Source organism: Megachile rotundata, chromosome 1 (assembly GCF_050947335.1).
Source record: "Megachile rotundata isolate GNS110a chromosome 1, iyMegRotu1, whole genome shotgun sequence".
Lineage (NCBI taxonomy): Eukaryota > Metazoa > Arthropoda > Insecta > Hymenoptera > Megachilidae > Megachile > Megachile rotundata.
The window spans coordinates 14,515,492-14,536,330 of record NC_134983.1 but is presented as its reverse complement, the minus strand read 5'-3'; the positions used below and the strand labels follow the sequence as shown (position 1 = coordinate 14,536,330).

The 20,839-nt window shown below is 39.6% G+C and overlaps 1 protein-coding gene across 4 annotated transcripts in view; it reads right to left on the bottom strand.

The window, feature by feature from the left end:
* Positions 1–20,839, bottom strand: part of LOC100877383 (uncharacterized) — a 361,812-nt gene that overhangs the window by 154,486 nt on the left and 186,487 nt on the right. The gene's annotated exons all lie outside the window — the stretch shown is intronic.

The window sequence follows — 20,839 nt, the reverse complement described above, 5'->3', positions numbered from 1 at the left end:
TCGAGATTGTACAATCCTTTAAATGTCACAGTTCCCTAGAGCCCAAAATTCCCCCAAAATTCCCCTAGATCCTAAAAATCCACTAGGTCTTAAAAATTCCCTAAATCCAAAAATTCTTGGAGAGTCCGAAATTGCACTAGATTCAAAAAATCCTCTAGCTCCAAAAATTCCCTGAAGAACCGAAAAAGTCCAAAAAAACTATCTTAGATCCCTAAAATTCCCTACATCAAAAAATTCCCTAAAATCTCCAAATCCCTGAGGTGCGAAAATCCCCAAGATCCGAATATCCCTAAAATTCCCTAAATATCAAAATCCCCCAGATCCGAAAATTCCCTAGAACCTCCAAAATCCCTAAGGTCCGAAAATCCCTAAAAATCCCTAAATCTCAAAATCACCTAGATCTTCCTGAAATTCCTAATTTCCTAAATTCACGAGTTTCTAAATTTTCCCCATTCTAGTTACCAAATTTTCTAATTTTCCAATCTTGAAATTCTGAGATTTCCGAGTTTCCGGAAAGACGTTGGCCGAGCTTTGTAAACGCATAAACCCACAATAAACGTTTAATTTAGAACAGCTAGCTTATCCGCTATTCTACAGTGACACCGTGAAATATCGAACTCGTGTTTTTCCATTATTTCGACAAAGTGCGCGCCATCATTCCGCGCAGTTATCATTTCCGTGGTGTCCTATAACCGAGGAAAGTTTGGACGAAATCCATGTGCCGAAGATCGCGCGCCTCTCCCGTTACAGACATAAATTCAGAATCGTTAGAGAAAAATGAAGTACGAAGGAAATTCACGAGACATAAATCGCGCAACAGCGGTTTTATCCGTTTCGAAGCAACAAAGCTGAGAAACCTAGAAACGATACTCGCTTACGTAATAGCAGTTATGATCAATCGACGATTTTTATAGAAATCCGGTTTTATTCTCTGGTCGTCTCGCGAATCGGAAAATAGCTCGTTAAATTTAACGATCGTTCAAGTTTTAAACAGGATAAATAAGAGGAAGCGTGTGTTCCGATCGGTTTGGAAAACGATTTCCTTCGATACAAAGTTTTAAGTGGGTGGCCCTAAAGAATCCGATGGAAACAGTAATTTCATAAATCCCTCATTTTACCCGCACGGAGCGAGGATCCCCTATAATTTCGCGTTATTCGCCTCCCTGTAATTGCACGGCTACGCTGGTCAAGCCACGTCCTTATGAAACCCAACGTGATTCCACCGAATTACATGGAAATCGACAACACGGTGCTGATTTACATCGCGAAGAAAGTATCGAACAAACGATACCCGACGGACATCTCGTTATTTCCATTCGGTATCTGTTAATTACACTCGGTCGTTTAACATCGAACATCGTTTAAGGATGTTAACTGTTAAATTAATTAAATTGCCTTCATTTATGATAATTTAAATGAATGTGGCTATCGCTTATATTCCGTTTGAACAATAAATGTGGAGATCTCGAGTGGCTGAGGTTGTAAATTGTTAGAGGTTCACAATGGAGTTTGAAGAATTGGTAATGTGAGAAGCTGGATAATTGAGAATCTGGGCACTTGAAATTTGAAAATTTAAACATTGAGTAAATTCAGCAACCTCGAAATGAAATCTCTTAGAAGTTTAAAAACCAAAAATTTAAAAATTAAAAAATTGTTTAATGTAGCTGAAAATGTATAAATCATAAATATCGACATTCCTAAAATTCTGAACAATGTTCCCAACAATAAAAGTTCTAAAATCTGTAAATTGAAAACATTTCCACTTGGAATCCCCGCAAGTTCGAGTACTCGAGTTGCACGTATCAGGTTGGATATTAAACAAAAGTTGTACGAGTAGAACACAGGTTGAAGTTTAATTTGAGAACGATGGCATCGTGACTAACAACACGAGCGAGAAAACCACGATAACTGGCGTTTCAATATTCACGTGTAATCTTGCAGGGCACAAATTATCCGTGGATAACCGTGGCAAAGAGTATTCAATAATGCAGGTAAACCGGCTGAACTTCTCCACGGGGCTCGAACGGTTGGCTCCGTTTATAGCGCACCCTGGAGAACCGAGTTCCAAAGGGGGATCGAGGGGAACCGGAACGAGCCACGGTAACCTGCGATCGATGTCGCGTTAACTCTTGCCGCTGCTCCTAATCAAACTTTACCACCGTTTCGCGAAACCTTCCGTGAAAATACACCCTCCAACGACCATACCTTCTGACGGTGATTTTAATTCCCTTTTAACGACGTAACTTGCTAGCTCTCTATTAACGCGTTACCCATTACTACATGGGATACCATTAAACCTTGAAAATTTCCTACCTCACGAAATGACGTTAAATAGTTTATATTTACACTGCTTCTTTTCAAAATTAAATAACTCGTTTCAGTTTAAAGTATTAAAAAATAATTTCTCTCTGGCAAGTTACCTCAAAATTTCCATTGTAAATCGTAAAATTACGTAAAGTTAATATGAGATAGATTAGATAGTTTGATTCTGACATGTTAGACCATTTGGACATTTCAGATATACAAGTCCACATAATACGTGCATAATTTACAATATTTAACATCGTATACGGAGACTGCGATTATATCCATTCAATTCCATATATCGAAACTCTATTGTGTTTCTATTCCTCGGACCACTTCGGTACTATGCATCGGGACTGTATTTGTATTCTATATCTTCGTTCAGTACCACATATTAAGACTCCGCAGTACTCGTGCTCTAAAACGTGTAACCCACAATGTATTCAGTACAATATACAATATGTATTAAGATTACGATTGTATCTCAGCCCCTCCAATCCTACATGAGATTATGTTTATGTACAGCTCTATTCAGTGCCATATATCGAGACTGCCCGTGATTGCATTCCACAGCCCCCTCCAGTACACTCAGACTATATCTGCATCCCACATGTGCCACATATCAAGCCTCGTAGCCCAAAAGCCTTAACCAAAATCATACATCGAGACTGTACTCGAACAGACTATATGTATATCTCACATGACCATGTGTCACATATCAAACCTCGTACCCCAAAAGCCTCAACCAAAGTCATACGTCGAGACTGTACTCGAACAGACTATATATCTCACATGATCATGTGTCACATATCAAGTCTGGTACATCAAAAGCCTTAACCAAAGTAATACATCGAGACTGTACTCGGACAGACTATATCTCACATGACCATATGTCACATATCAAGTCTCGTACCCCAAAAGTCTTAACCAAAGTTATACATCGAGACTGTACTTGAACAGACTATGTATATCTCACATGATCATGTGTCACATATCAAGTCTCGTACCCCAAAAGTCTTAACCAGTCATACATCGAGACTGTACTCAGACAGACTATATCTCACATGACCATATGTCACATATCAAGACTCGTACCTCAAAAGCCACAACCAAAGTCATCGAGACTGTACTCGGAAAATCTGTGAACCTCCGAAAACAATTCACTGTTAGCAGAGAATCGGTTGAAACGCTCGTAGCCGGCTGTTCTCTTATTATCCGCAATTACACCGTATTCGCAAACAGACTGGCCGTACCGAGTTCCGTTCACGGTGGAACAGTTGGCCATTAGAGCTCGCTCGATCGGCCACTTCGCTCGTCCGTACAAACGAGGCTAGGATAGTCCGGCGCTGGTAATCGAGCCGTATAAACCGGTACCAAATTACAATGTAACCGTTCCGGGGGTGGTGCCGTGTCTCGCGGTAGACCGCAGCTACACGACGAAGCGTCGCGTCCCGGAAGTGGACGTTGTTCTCGGACGCCCGGTCTCTTGCTCCCGTGCCCGATCGCGCCCGCCAACTTCTCCGCAAGTAACCGGACTATTTCCACGATGACGCGACCCACGGATCACGTTATTCGCGACGATCATTCCGACGGATCTACACCGCTCGTTAACCGCTTTGACAACGTCTGCCGACTGCGGTCAAGAATGCGAACCGACAATGCTCGTTTCCGCATTGCGGACAACCTAGTCGCTTCGGTTTACTCCTTCTCGTATTATAACCGATCGTGCACTATACTACGACCATTCGGTCCTTCAAACATTCAAATTCGGCTCTTCAAACATTTTAGTCCAAGGCAAAGATTTTCGAAGGTTTTTAACAATTTTGATCCGGCTCAAGGTTTTTCATCATTCATTCAGGTCTTCAAAGATATTTTATATGGGTCTCCACACATGTTCTTTTGAGCCTTCAAAGATTTTCATCTGGCTCTCCAAGGATTTTCGTGTGGCTCTCCAAGGATTTCTATCTGGGCATCCAAACATTTTCATCCAGCCCCAACTTTATACATAAATATTATATACAGAGTGTTCGGTAATTGGTGGCACAGCCGGAAAGAGGGGTATTCTACATGCAAAAATAAGTCAAAAACATCGTGTAAAATTTTGTCAGGCTTTGTCTTTGATGAATTTGACTATGACTCAATAAATATGACAGTTCTGATTTGATTTTGTTCCTTTGGCGTTGTTTGACTCGTTGTCATGCTTTGACAAGTCTATCCCGTGACGCACTTCACACGTTCACATGTGACAAAATTCATCAATTTGTAATTGTAAGTATAATTTGAACTCAGATACATTTCAGCTGATAACACATTCACTGTGTAACATGATTTTACAGTAACAATATAATTCATATAAAAAATCTAACCACAATAATACAAGAGAAAATCAGTTCGATATGAAAATTACAGTAGTATGAAAAATAGCGATAACATGAAAAATTCTTTGAGGAGAAAGAAAAATGAATTTCTTACCTACGGTGGAACAAGCGCACTCGAAAGATTAGCATCGCGTTAGTCGCGATCGATGCATGCCTAATCGATTGGCGGGAAAGCGAACCGAGAAACGACGCGCACGGTTTCCAGAGCAAGTGCATCCTCCTACTTGGCAAACGACGCTAGGTCACTGGGGCGAATCGAGCGTCTGAACAAGGTGAACATATCGATCGTAGAACGGCGACCCACTAAGAAAGCATGCTGCTCTGCTCTAGTGCAACACGCAGGTGCAACGCACGAAAGCCGATGCACCGATTATGGTGTTTGCAGCTGCAGACGATCGTCAATCGCTTCGTTGCTGTTTAATCGACTAATCATTTCATGTACTATCGTTTCTTACTACCAGTTTTCAAGATCCTGTTATATAAAAGAATTACATATACAATATTTTTGTGTAACTTGTATGTCATATGCAGTGATGCATGGATTGCATCTATTTAACTTCTTAATAGTACTTAAGTTATAGTACTTATATCATTTGCATATGTTATACAATATTTATATATGATGTTACATACGATATTTTCTTATTATGTTTATACAATATTTCTTTATGTATGATGTCGACAACGTGCTTCTATTGCATGATGTCTTTGCAGAATGTTTCTGAATTTCTCCAAATTCATATTAAATCTTGAACAACACTGAATGGCAGAGATTATCGTAATGTGTCTTTAAAGTTCAATTTTCCTTGAATTTAACTATACTGAACAACTGAGACTTGACAAATTTCATAATTGCTAATAACCGTATGTTTACAAGATATATCTATACACAGGAACCTATGAGAATCGCAGCCTGCAGATTACACGCTCGGTTAATTCTTGCAGACTTCGATGTATTATAAACACAGCATAAATGTTGATGCGACATAATCTTCGGGACACATAAATCGCGTGATCTGAGGATTTCAAGGTATCATAGATGCATAAGCATGCGAAGTCCAATTATAAATGCATAAACACACGCGGTGCAATTATAAATGCATAAACATAGTCCAATCACGAATGCATGAACGCACGCAGACGGATCATAAACGCGGCGTACTAATAACCTCGGAAGTTTTGCAATCCACCAGATGGAAGCAAAGAAAAGAAATTCTCGGAGTAAGGTGTTAAGGTTTCACGGACAAAGATCGGTTGTTGGAAAGCTTTCGTGCCGCACCCAACGAGATTTCTATCGAGGTGTTTCTGGTAGGAAGCGCATTCGACTAGCGAGCCTCGAGAGCAGAAACCAATTAAGCGCCGCTGCGTTTCCCGGAAAGCGAGGAGCCAGAGTTCCCGGTTATCCTACAGTTCCCACAGTTCCTCTCTCTTTTTCGCTCGGCACGCGTTTGCACACTAGGATACAATGTAAGCTTCCTTTGGGTGAATTCTGGAATTTTATTTTTGTTGTTTACGTTGGGTTAATGCATTTGCAATGTACATGGCGGACTTTTTGGGAAATTATTGCAAGTTTGATCACTTTAGAAGATGGGAGGTTTGTAATAATTCCTAAATTCCAAGATCTCCAAATCTCAAATTACTCAAATTCCAAGCTTCCCAAATCCCAAGCTTCACAAGTCCCAAGCTTCCCAAATCCCAAGAACCCCAAATTCCAAGATCCCCAAGTCCCAAACTCCCCAAATTCCAAGCTTCCCAAATTCCAAGACCCTCAAATTCCAAGCTCCAAGTCCCAAGCTTCCCAAGTCCCAAGCTCCCCAAATTCCAAGCTTCCCAAATTCCAAGCTTCCCAAATTTCAAGCTTCCCAAATCCCAAGCTTCCCAAATCCCAAAATCCCAAAATCCCAAGCGTCCCAAATCCCAAGCTCCCCAAATTCCAAGCTTCCCAAATCCTAAGCTCCCCAAATTCCAAGCTTCCCAAATCCCAAGCTCCCCAAATTCCAAGCTTGCCAAATCCCAAGACTCCCAAATTCCAAGCTTCCCAAATTCCAAGCTTCCCAAATCCCAAACTTCCCAAATCTCAAGCTCCCCAAATCCCAAACTTCCCAAATCTCAAGCTCCCCAAATTCCAAGCTTCCCAAATCCCAATGTCCTCAAATCCCAAAATCCCCAAACCCCAAGCTTCCCAAATCCCAAGCGTCCCAAATACCAAGCTTCCCAAATCCCAAGATCCCAACTCCCTAAATCAAAAAATTCTCAAACCCCCCAGATCTCTAAATCTAACAATTCTCAACCCTCCAAATCCCTAGATCTAAAAATCGTCACCCCTCCAAATCCCTAAATCTGAAAATACTCCACCTTCCCAAATAACTCCAGCCTCCCTAAATCGCTAAATCTGAAAATTTTCAACTTCCCACTTCCCCAAATCCCAAAATCCTCAAATGCCCCCATTTCCAAAATCACCGAATGCCTGTTTACGATAATTTTCCCTGAGGGAAGCAGATTCGTTGACTGCTCGTACACAGAAATCGCATCCTTTCTCTCGAGAACCGTGTTCGATTTCCTTCTATCCGGTTCCTTCAGGACGGCTCTGTTTCTCTCCGGGACGGTCTTTCTCGTTCGTCGATCCTGTTCGCTTCCTTCCTTCTTCCGTCGATTCTCCTTTCATCCTCCATCCCTTTTCGAGCCCGTAGGCTCGTGGTCGGAGCCGGATCACTGGCCTCAGCTAGGAGAGTTAACCGACGGGAGGAGCTCGTTTGAATATAATGCTCGTCGTTAACGTGGCACGGATGGTTTCACGTTCCCTCCACGGCTATCGAACCCCTTCGTCCTCGATTCTGCAACAGTTTGCCACTTGCGACACACTCGCTCGATCTCGACGTCCTCTCATTAACGTCCAACGTTTCACACGCGATTTCGCCGATCGACTCCTTTCACCTCGATCGAGTTTTGCACCGATCTTCATTGGCGTAATGACAATTATTGTGCGAAGGGGTGAGTAGCAGAACTGTTGTCCTATACGGTCCTATACTGTCAGTCACACGATAGATTGCAATGCGGTAGATTGTAATGAAATGACGTATGTAAACCAGTAAAACACAGCAAAGGTCATACAGTAAGAAAAATTTAGAGAGCATACATGGTCTCTGTTTAATAATTTTATAGGTTTTATTTAATAGGTTTAATAATTTCTTTACAAGTTTGCAGACTTTACATATCGCCCGTAACGAGATATTTATAAGGCAATTCTTGGATCAGGGATAGTTACTCATTCTTACATTAAAACAGAAAAAATAATTCATTAGTACGTTTCCACCTATGTATTCATAATCTTATTCTAAGAACGTCACTATTTTTGTTTTAAATATAAAATATATATTTCTAACATTGTACTCTAACCTGTACTTTTAACATTTATCTACCTATTTCGCTATTCATCCACAATCAAATTACAAAGAGCTATGCGACGTTAACTTAAGCTAGAAAAATAAATTCAAACCTAATATTGTAAAAAATAAATGAAAACACTTGCAAAAATAAATAAAATGCGATTAATAAAATAGTTTAAAAACTTCACAACAATATATCTGTTCTTATTAAATATAATACAGCGTACTCCACTACAGGCAACATCTATCTTCGAAATGATCATTGAGAAACTCGATAACCGTCTAATAGGTGCTTCAACAACTTATCATCTCCAATGACTTTCTCAGCAGTTTCGCGTTACATAATGATTAGTTTCTGCTTCCTTAAGTACACTTCTCACACCTTCATCCGGACGATAAAGATCATATCAGCAACCATTCTGATCTCATGAATATCGCACATCGGACGTCTCGAACCGCTCTCGAACAGGTTGCACCGTGATGATCAGCATTGGCGTAAGGAGATACGGATCGGGGTGTAGACCCTTCTGGAAATACTTGGCGATTTTAAATGTTGGGTATAAAGTGGGTAACAGGTGGTTATATGTAGAAATTTTAGAATTCGAAGATTTGGAGATTTGAGGATTTGAAGATTTGGGGTTTAGGAATTTGGAGATTTAGGAATAGGAAAATTTAGGACTTGGGGAGTTTAGGGATTTGGAAATTTGGGAATTGGGGAATGTGGGAATTAGGGAATGTGGGAATTGAAGAATATGGAATTGGGCAATGTGGGAATTGGGAATTGTGGGAATTAGGGAATGTAGAAATTGGAGAATTTGGGAATTGGGGAATGTGGGAATTGGGGAATGTTGGAATTGGAGAATATGGAATTGGGGAATGTGGGAATTGGGGAATGTGGAAATTGGAGCATTTGGGAATTGGGGAATGTGGGAATTAGGGATTGTGGGAATTAGGGAATGTGGAAATTGGAGCATTTGGGAATTGGGGAATGTGGGAATTGGGGATTGTGGGAATTAGGGAATGTGGAAATTGGAGCATTTGGGAATTGGGGAATGTGGGAATTGGAGAATATGGAATTGGGCAATGTGGAATTGGGAAATGTGGAATTGGGGAATGTGGAATTGGGGAATGTGGAATTGGGGAATGTGGAATTGGGGAATGTGGGAATTGAGGATTGTGGGAATTAGGGAATGTGGAAATCGGAGAATTTGGAAATTGGTGAATTTGAGAATTGCGAAATGTGGGAATTGGAAAATGTGAGAATTGGGGAATGTGGGAATTGGAGAATGTAGGAATTTGAAAACTATGGTGGAAACCGAAAAACTATGCCATCTAAACTATAAATGTTGGCCCTTGCGCGTCGCAGAAAACGAAAAATCGCAGGATGAATTCGTGTACACATTTCCGCGTCCCGGGGAAGCATGAAAACGCGAAGCTGAGCGGTAGAAAAGGTTTCGTACTCGTTCAATTTCCGCGCGACGTTTCAATTTCTGCCATCCGCGTCACACCCCTATTCGCGTCGAGATCTATTCAAACCTCTGTTTGCCCGTGTGCGATCCCCTCGCCGCCATTTTCGGGATCGAAGAACATTTTAGCCCCGCTTTCCACATTCGCTGGATATCGTTAAAGAACGTGCTGATAAATTTTAGATTCCTGACAAATTCTCGGACACTCGGACGAACTCGGATGTCTTATTTTTATTTTCCGGACGACGTTGAAAAACGGGGAATTTATTTATGGACCCTCCGGGAATTCTTGCAATTTCGAATCCCTGCGGTGCAGCGGTTTGAACGCTGTAAACAGCGGGCGTAACGAACAGGATAACGAGTGAACTGTAATGATACCATCGTTATTTCGGAGCAATCAACCGGAAATTATCTTCTGAGGAAGCTTACGAAACAATCTTTTTATAGAAACTGCTGGAATATTGGACCGTTTGATTCGTTTTGATTCTTGCAATTACGGTTTAGATGTCTTCTGTGACGCGAGCTTTTTCTTGTACATTTTGAGCATCTGATGGTAATTTCAGGGACTTGATATTTTTTACAAACCATTTTATTTTAGGAATTATAAGTAATTTCGTTGCATGATGCTTTATCTCGTGGAACACAATTAAATATAATAAGCTCTGTTCACCAGATATATTGGAAGTACAATGTTCAGTAAATCTGAAATACAGTATGTTTGAATATTAGTAAAAAATTAAAAAGATGAAAAAAATTTATATAATTTGGACGAGTCTCGAACTGAGAACAGTTTTATAGACCTGGCACTTTTCCATCAGACAGCAATACATTCGCATACTACTCTCAAATACTGTACGAACTTGAAATACAATTTTCTCGTCTATTCTGAAGAGTTGCACGCTATGGTTCTGCAAAATTGTTGCTTTAGGTGTCCTCTAAAGTTTCACAAAGTTTGGACAAAAATGGTGTGTCAAACATCCCTTATGGCATAAACAAAGAATTTGTAGGTTCATTAAATTTTAAGCTTCAAACTCCATTGAAACTAATATTCCACAAGTGCTATCGCGACAAAAATCCCTAAAAACACTTTAACTCTAATTTGTCATTCTAATTTGTCATTCTTAAAATGCAACATTTAACAAGTTCAAATGCAGTAAACGCAGACAAAGTTACTGCTTGATTACCGTTTCTGCTGATTTAACGCGGCGTTTAAGTAAACAGCGGAACGATTAATGAAAGTAAGAAGGATCTCGGTAAAAAGTTGCGCAGGAATCCCGTTCCAAGGGAGAGGCTTAAAGTCCCAGGATGCGATTGCAGGATGCACAATAGGCAACGGACGTTGTACGCTGTACAGCTCGCTAGATAGTAACAACGGAAGCCTTTGTTAACTCGAGCGACGCCTTATCTTCAGGCTGTCGTCGCTGCGACGAGTTATGACGTGGCGACGCTTTTTCCCCTATACCTTCATTTTTTTTCCCTCCCTCCTTACTTGCTTCACAGCTCGCCACGTGTTACAACGTTTCCCGTTCCGCTTCATATCCGACGATCTAGCAGTGCGTTGTTCGTACACATTGTTCTCGGGTGTGCTATTATTATTTTTTTTTTACTTTCTTCTTCTTCGTGTCGAAGCATCGTTCGCTTCGAAAGCGACTGGGATTGTCAAGCTTTAATTCTTTGAATTTCAAACATTGAGGGGTGATTAAGGTTTATTCTTCTGAGAGAAGTTTTTTGAAATTTTCTATATTCCGCAATTCCATATTCCCCAATTCCATATTCACCAATTCCACATTCACCAATTACACATTTCTCAAATTTTTACATTCCCCAATTCCACATTCCCCAACTCCACATTCCCCAAATTTCCACATTGTCCAATTCCTCATTCCCCAACTCCACATTCCCCAAATTTCCACATTGCCCAATTTCACATTCCCCAAATTTTCACATTGCCCAATTCCACATTCCCCAATTTCACATTTCTCAAATTTCCACATTGCCCAATTTCACATTCCCCAAATTTTCACATTGCCCAATTCCACATTTACCAAATTTCCACATTGCCCAATTCCACATTTCCCAAATTTCCACATTGCCCAATTCCACATTCCCCAATTTCACATTTCCCAAATTTCCACATTGCCCAATTCCACATTCCCCAAATTTTCACATTGCCCAATTCCACATTTACCAAATTTCCACATTGCCCAATTCCACATTTCCCAAATTTCCACATTGCCTAATTCCACATTCCCCAATTTCACATTTCCCAAATTTCCACATTGCCCAATTCCACATTCTCCAAATTTTCACATTGCCCAATTCCACATTGCCCAATTCCACATTTACCAAATTTCCACATTGCCCAATTCCATACTCCTCAATTCAACATTTCTCAAATTTCCACATTGCCCAATTCCACATTTCCCAAACTTTCACATTCCCCACATTCCCACATTCCTCGATCTCACATTCCTCAATCTCACATTCCTCTATTCCACGTTTCCGAATTCCATATGCCCCAATTTCACTTCGCTGAATCCCACATTCATCAATGTCACATTCTCCAATTCCTACATTCCCCAATTCCCATATATGTAAAATTCAAAATTTGTATGTATTCCTGAGAGAAAACCGTATTAACTACCGAATGCAGATAATAAACACATTGAAGTGTGTGATACTAAACCCATTGAAACACATTGTCTTACATATCCAATACTTAATGATCCTACATTCGCAATAAAATGCGAAGAATACGTAAAGCAGAAATAAGGTAATGATATAAAGCGAACTAATATTAGCATTGTATTACAATCATACGGTAGTTGCATAATTATACGTGTTCGTTTAGAAGTCTGAAAAGCAAAGATCAATTCTGTCTTCCTGCTCAATGATTACGCAATCGCTTACAGGTTTATTGATTATTAATGAGAAGCGTAAGATAGTCGTTAAGAAAATGGATATCGAATGCCTGCGGAAATTATGGAGTTAACAACGATCAAAGCGATGATTAATCAAGTAGTTAAACAATTTATCACGGTCTCGGTAGCGTCTCCGCGATTCCTTAAGTAATCTTGTTGACACGCTCACTTAGCCGTTTTTACATCGAAGGTATACTTCTTTTACGATCTTATTATCGCGTGCTTCCGTCTCCTCGAAGTCCCTTTACGACGAACAAACGAAACTAATCTTTGGTTTGGAGTATCAATCTTCAACTTGGTCTCTCTTCCGTTTGCTTTAACAATTAGAACTGCCAATTATTTTTGTTGACACAGGTTGTTAGAAGATTCTTCTCCTAACAGCTAGAGTAAACTAGCTACTTCGTACACCCTTCGATACTCTAAGTTTTTAAGGGAATTTCAGAACTTCGGGATCTAAGGATGCATCTAGGATTTGGAAATTTGAGGACTTTGAGAATTTAAACAAAAAATAGTCCGTATCGTAATTGAATTACCCCACGGTTCAAGAATTAAATTACGCTCCAGTTAAAAGTGAATTATTTTCACCATTACCGACGTAAAGTCTCTTAATTCTTTTTCGGTCGAGGCTTTAACAATCTCTCTATTACGAAGGATGAGGAAGCAATTCTCACTAGGGCCGACTTAGCGATTTTATCGTCGTATTACTTATGTATCGTACCCTTTCGCTTCATAAAAAACTATCGTAATAATTCGTAATTCCACGCGCACCCTTCACAGTCGCATTACCAAAGAAACCTAATAGCGAATGATTTTTAGACCTGGTGTTTCTTAAAGGCAATGAAATCTAGGCAACACCGATGCAAGTCGACATAATAAAAGGGGTTTAAGAAACGCTTTATCGGCGCGGAATAAGGAAAATAAATGGAACAGCGGTGTAAAGCGACGTTCGGAAATGTACATCGACGAGTTAACGATTCGAACCGATGTTTTTTACAGGAGGCCAGGTAAAAGCTTGATTATGCAAGCGATTAATTATCGTTGAGGCTCGGTCGCTTCTTTGCCTGACGCGAAGGTTGCCGCTCGGTAGATTGTTATCGTGCCTGAACGAGCCAGCACGTCTTCGATCCAGTTTTATAGAGCTGTTTTTTGCCCGGACGGTAACCCGACCACGGTTGTTTCGAACGCTCGCGCACAATTTTCCCGTTCTATTTAAGTGCATCGTCGTCGCGTTTGCATTACGCGCCACTGCGCTTCGCTATAGCCTGTTTCAAGTATAAATTCTATGCTTTTCATCACTGTATTAGTCCGGAAATTAATATACATAATCGTCTAAAGACTGGATTTTACTTATTTACTAATTTAATAATAGTGCAATGTATTTTGATTATCTTTATTTTCATTTGAAAATCAAGATATGTTTTAGTGTAATTGTCAAGTGGACGCTCACTCCTGCGCAAGCGTAGTCTCCGTATACTCTGCGCATGCGCGTAGTCATCTGCGCATGCGCGTAGTCATCTGCGCATGCGCTCTTAGATCCACGCGACTTACAATTTCAGTGTGAATTACAAATACACATATTCCTTTAAATAGTCGCAATATTGATTCTTTTGCTATGAAATTCTACTGATATGTACCTCATATTATAAATACTTAATCAAATCTTTTTCTTGAAGAAAGTATTAAGTATTTTATACAGTGTTTTCAAGAAACATTATCCGTTTCATCTGCTTCTATGTTATCTGTATTTCACATCCATTGTTATCTAATGCAATCTTAAACGTTAGCATTAAAGAACATTCTTTACATTTAAATAATTTAAATAAACAATGAATTTAAATAATATATATTATCTTATTAGCACTATTATATTATTATATCTACCTATAGAAGTAAAAATATAGTTTCTATTAAAAATTAAGAGAATGGTGTAAGAAAAGTAGCACATATGAAGCAACCTGTAAACTCAGGCGCGTGCACGCGCTCGTTCCCTCTCGGAAATTCGTTCGTGTGCGATGCACTTGGCGCATATATCTCTGCAGTACCCTGCACATGCGTCACTCTGCGTAGTTTCTATTTATGCGCGCATTTATGCTAACGAAGCTTCAAGGGGAACGTGTCAACGGTACGGAACGCAGCGACACTCCGTGCTCCCATTGTCGGGTGATCGCGCGAGAAATCCTGCTCATCGGACGTTTCCCTCTCGTTACGAAGAATTTTACGACTTTGAAACTTGCTGTTCTAGTTGGAAGCTTCCTTTCTGTGCACGATTAACCATATATTTAGAGCGGCCATCGACTCTACTCGGCGAAGATCACTTGCTAATAGCCTTGGATGGCTCGGTTCAAGAGATATTTAGGAGACGGAACTTTTTCGAATAAATTCGATAATTTCTGACGTATTTAAAGCTCTCCATTCTGGGGTACTTCAATTTTAGAAATACTACAGTTTCAAGACTTTGAGGAGTTCGAAATTCTGGGATTCAAGGAAATTTTAGAATTTATAAAGCTATATTAGAAATAACATATATTAGCTATGTTAAGCTATGTTAGCTTTTGAAGTCAGAATAGTAAATAAGTTTTATTTTTGTCATGTAATATCTGTGATATTATAATGTCTATATTACGTAGCATTGCATAGAGTTTTGTCCGGGTTGGTTCATCGTATTTCGATCGATCTAACTTCGAATACCTCTGAACACGATGTTCCGTGTGTTTTGGCCAATGAGGGTAGTTAATCTAGCGCGCGTAAGGATTTTCAAGCAGAAACAGTTAAAGCTCTGCGGGGTCTTCGTTAGCACAACGATAATGAGTGGACTGCTTTTCGGTGAAAGAGAGTGGAAACGCGAATTAAACGCTCATGCTTTCGGCTTGTACACATACCGCGGAAATGGATTCCCGTAAGTTTACATACGAATTAGCTGGATATTCAGCGGGAATCGTGGCACGGTTTTCACCGAAAAAAAAAAATTGAAAAAGAACGTGAACGTTTCCGACCAGGAAACAAAGTTACGCCTGCGTGAAATAAAATTTCGCACGAGCGTGCACTCTAAACTCGCTCCAATAACCTGCTTTCGCGCAAACATTTGTCGACGATCGTCTGCAAACATCAGCATCAATTAACTTTATTAAGCTGGATTTAAATACCTAACGATTTTAAATCGCGTTTAACTCATTCGGTTCTTGACGAGTTCAGGACTTTATACGACAGGTATTTAATGTAGAAATATTTTTTAATTTTATAATGAGGATATTTATGATTAATTAAGAAGTATGGAACTGTAGTTATTAACACATGATTTGAAAGATTAAGATAGTAAAAACTTTCAGAACCATGAATTCCAAAATTTCATATTTTAAAATGGAAAATCTAGGAAGTTAATAATTTTCAATATTATTTACACCGGTAGAAATAAGTTCATATTCATTATGAAATCAAGCTATTATTATAAGTATCTATGGTAATCAATTTTAACCTTAAATTCACAGACGTTGCATGAGCCCTTAAATTTAAATAAAAAGTGAAGTATAAAAATAATAAAATAATGAAAAATATATATATTAGCTTCCACAATGATTCTCTATCTCCAGGTTAACATACCTTTCAACAAAAACCTACTTGCAATATTAAAAGCTAATACCCATAATTCAAAATGAGAAATCTAAGACCCGTCACTCAGTCAGGTTCCGTAAATCCCGTGTTAACGTGTCCACATATTCTGACGTGTTTACCAACGACAATAGGTACTCTTTTCCCAAGGATTCCATTTTCAATGGAAAATTATCGTGGTCCGTTATCCGTGACATCGTCGGCGCGTGTACGATTTAACGTTGCCGCAAGACCGGATTGCTTCCCTCGCGTGAATGGTTTCATGCGCAATCGGCCATGTACAGGGCACACACGTCCGCGATGTGTGTACACACATAGGCGAAGCTCGGTATAGCACACACCTTCCACGGAAGATACGACGTCGTTACTTAGCAGGATGGCAAGGGCGAGCCACGTTAACGATCTCTCGTGGCTCGTGTTACCGCGAACCTTCCTGGGTCAGGTAGATTTCTATCTGGCCGTTTGGTCGCCGCGCGAAAAGGCCGCGGGGCATTCAATTGCCCAGACCCGGCCGAAACGCTCCTGACCAATCGATATCGCCACTTTTATTTGCTCCCTTTCGTTACGCTCGTTTTCACGCAACCGTGCAGCGATCTTTTATCGCCACTTCTTTTCAGTAAAAGCTTGGATACCGATTTGAGGATATACTGAAGTTAACGACTGAAGTTAATTGTAACGATGGGTATATTAAGGGTCTGGTGTATTTTATGTTGGAATGATAAGTGAAGCTTTGGTCAATTTTTTCTAGTGCTATATTTCTAGAATGCATAATTCCGAAATCGTTATGTTCTCGAAATCCCATATTCCAAAATTATTATATTTCACAATTCCACATTTTCCAATTCCATATACCTCAATTCCACATTTCACAACTTCACATACCGCAATTCCACATTTCCCAATTCCACCTTCCCCAATTCCACATTCCCCAATTCTCACATTCCCTAATTCCCAGTCACCCTAATTCTCATATTCCTTAATTCTCACATTCCCCAAGCCCACATTTCCCAATTCCACATTCCCCAATTCTCACTTTCCCCGATTCCCATAGCCCTCAATTCTCACATTCCCCAATTCCCACTCACCCCAATTCTCATATTCCCTAATTCCCACATTTCCCAATTCCCACAATCCCCAATCCCACATTTCCCAATTCCACATTCCCCAATTCTCACGTTCCCCGATTCCCATAGCCCCCAATTCTCACATTCCCCAATTCCCACTCACCCCAATTCTCATATTCCCTAATTCCCACATTCCCCAATTCCACCTTCCACAATTCCACATTCCCCAATTCCACGTTTCCCAACTTCACACTCCCCAATTCCTCAATTCCCATTTCCCACTCACCCCAATTCTCATATTCCCCAATTCCCACATTCCCCAATTCCACCTTGCACAATTCCACATTCCCCAGTACCATATTCCCCAATTCCTCAATCCCCAATTCCACCTTCTCCAATTCCCACATTCCCAAATCTTACAACCCTCTATTCCACATTGCCACTTCGTTGCAGTAAAACCTTGAATACCGATTTCAGCCTTACTAACCCTTCGCGCTCGAGAGGCTCCTCTCAGACACCATTCGATTTGATACAATAATTTGAAATAAGCATTATTTAATTAATTCTATAACAGTGCTCCTGTGATGTATAACCATAGTGAAATAGACAATAGTGGAAATTATTAGTAGAGAAATAATAACCACAAAAGAACTCATTTAACATTTTAATTAATATTTTAAAGTTGCTGTTTGTAAACAATAAAATTATCTTCGAGTGCAAAGTGCTAAAATAGTATCTGATGTATATTGACTATCATAGTTATACACTAGAAGAATATAAGAAAGTATTAAATATAGCAAACTACGACGTAATTCGCATAAATCTCCTGTAACCACCGATATTGTGGACGTTCAAAATTGATTAGGGCGTTATCACTCGATTGGAGTACGTGTACATGTTTACGCCCGTGTATCTTTCCTAATCGAAATTGTAATTAAAGTCGAAGTGAACTCCGGTGACCTACCGTAACAGAACCTCCGTATTGACCTTGCGACAAAAAAATTCAGAGGCCACTGTAAACGGTGCAAAAACGACGGAATGACCGCGTTAATTTGATTATTTATTGAGTCGAGCTTACTTGTAGTAAACGAAGTCAAGAAGGTTATCGATGTTTACGAACGTTGACGAACGCAAGCGGAGTTCAATTGAAAATAACGCCTAAGTACATCGATCTCGATGACACGTTTGTTTTATCGTCATGTTCGTGTTTTTAGGAGGATTATTCTTTTTTGATGAATTTTCTTTGTTGATGATTACTTTTCCTTACACTTAGACATTTTAAGTTTTTCAAAAGTTTCAAACATTTACAATGTAATGTATTTGTCTCTGCAATGTTCTTTGCTGATGAGTGCTCTTCCATTAGTCTCAGACATTGCAAACATGTGTTAAATGTTTATGATAGAGTGTGTTAATTGTCTCAGTAATTTTCTTTGCTGATGATTTCTTGTCCATTACACTCAGACACTGTAAATATGTATCAAACGTTTTGTGGTAGAGTATATTAATTGTCTGAGTAATTTTCTTCCCTGATGATTCCTCTCTGCATGACAGACATTTTAAATACGTATTAAATGTTGACAATAGGGTATATTAATTGTCTCAGTGATTTTGTTCCCTGATGACTCCTCCTTCATTACACTCAGACATTGTAAATACACATCAAACATTTACAACACCCTATATTAATTATCCCAGTCATTTTCTTCACTGATGATTACTCGTCCATTACTCTCAGACATTGTAAATATATATAACTGTTTATGATAAAGTAAGATGAAGTTTCCTGTCCCATTACACTCAGACATTGTAAATACACATCAAACATTTACAACACACTATATTAATTATCCCAGTCATTTTCTTTATTCATTTCTTCTCCATTACTCTCATTATTGTAAATATCAAACACAGAATATTTACAGTCTCATTAATTTTCGTCACGACCAAATTTTCTTGCAAATAAATTTCTCCTGCTTCAAAGAATTTTAAATTGCAATTCAAATTTTGTAAAATATTCTACACATAATTTCGACCGATGTCGTCCATGACTTACACGCGTCTGATTTAGATGTCCCAAAGGGACACCCCGTACATTGCAATATATTCAATGTCAGTACGGTAATTCGAATCTCGATCTTCCTGTTCCCTGTTAACTTCTCGATGGTTATTCTTCAACGCGTTGACTGCCATAACGAACATAACTACGCTCTGGAAATAGATCCTTGAAATGGATCTGGTATCACTTTGACGGTCTGTGTCACGTAGTCATGACTTTGCTACATGACTTTTTACGTCACCTACTGTGCCACGTGTTCACGTATTTAAACCTTTAAATGCAATATTTGTATCTTACTGCTACTTGTTTGGTAATGTATGAAACGTGCATATGCATATGTGCATATGTACATGTGTATATGTATATGTGTATATGCATATGTGTATATCTACATGTGTATATGTACATGTGTACATGTGTATGTGTGCATGTGTATGTGTACATGTGTATATGTACATGTGTACATGCATGTGTGTACATGTATATGTGTACATGCATACGTGTACATGTATATGTGTACATGCATATGTGCACATGCATATTTCACATAGTCTACTATGTTTAAAGTCTATTATGTATTGCACCCAGTTAATTTTATACCTAACCCAGTTTACATACACATGAAACACTTAAATCGAAAATTTAATAAAGCAGCTATTTGCAGTACACACTAATCGATATCCAACTCCTCGAATATCAGATCCTACTCGACGAAGTATTCGCACTCGATCGCAAGTCGATCAACGTTATCGAACATCGTCGAACTACGTCGAGGACAGGATCAACTCCTTCTAAAACTATCCACCAATTTCGTTAGTCCTGGAGGCAACTGGGAGTCTCCTTTAGAAACATCCTCTACGACGTCGCTACTAAGGACTTAACTGCATCGTTGTGCTTCTTTGACGACACGTGTACACAATACACTAAGATCTTCGTGTATAGAGGAGTATAGAAACATGATGCACATGCACACCAATGGCGTAACTTAGAAAGCGTGGTAGTATTATTATATTTGGAGGAATTGGAGGGATGAGATAATCAGTTTTTAACATTTTTAAATTTCCAATTTCCAATTTCCAATTCCCACATTCCCCAATTCCCATATTTCCCGATTCCCACATTTCCCAATTCTTACTCTTCCCAATTTCTACATTCCTCAATTCTCACATTCCCCAACTCCCACATTCCCCAATTCCCACATTCCTCAATTCCCACATTTCCCAATTCCCACATTGCACAATTCCTACATTCCCCAATTCCCACATTTCCCAATTTCCACTCTTCCCAATTTCTACATTCCTCAATTCTCACATTCCCCAACTCCCACATTCCCCAATTCCCACATTCCTCAATTCCCACATTCCCCAATTCCCACATTCCCCAATTCCCACATTCCCCAATTCCCACATTCCCCAATTCCCACATTCCCCAATTCCCACTCTCCCCAATTCCCAGATTCCCTAATTCTCACATTCCCCAATTCCACATTCTCCAATTCCCAAATACCCAAATTCAACTTCTCCAATTTGAAAATTTCCAAATCCCAGTGTCCTCAATTCCCAAACCCCCAAATTCCTAAATCCCCAATTCGAAAATTCCCAACCCTCCAAAATTCCTAAAATTCTACAACCCCCAATCTCTCAACTCCTCCATTCCCA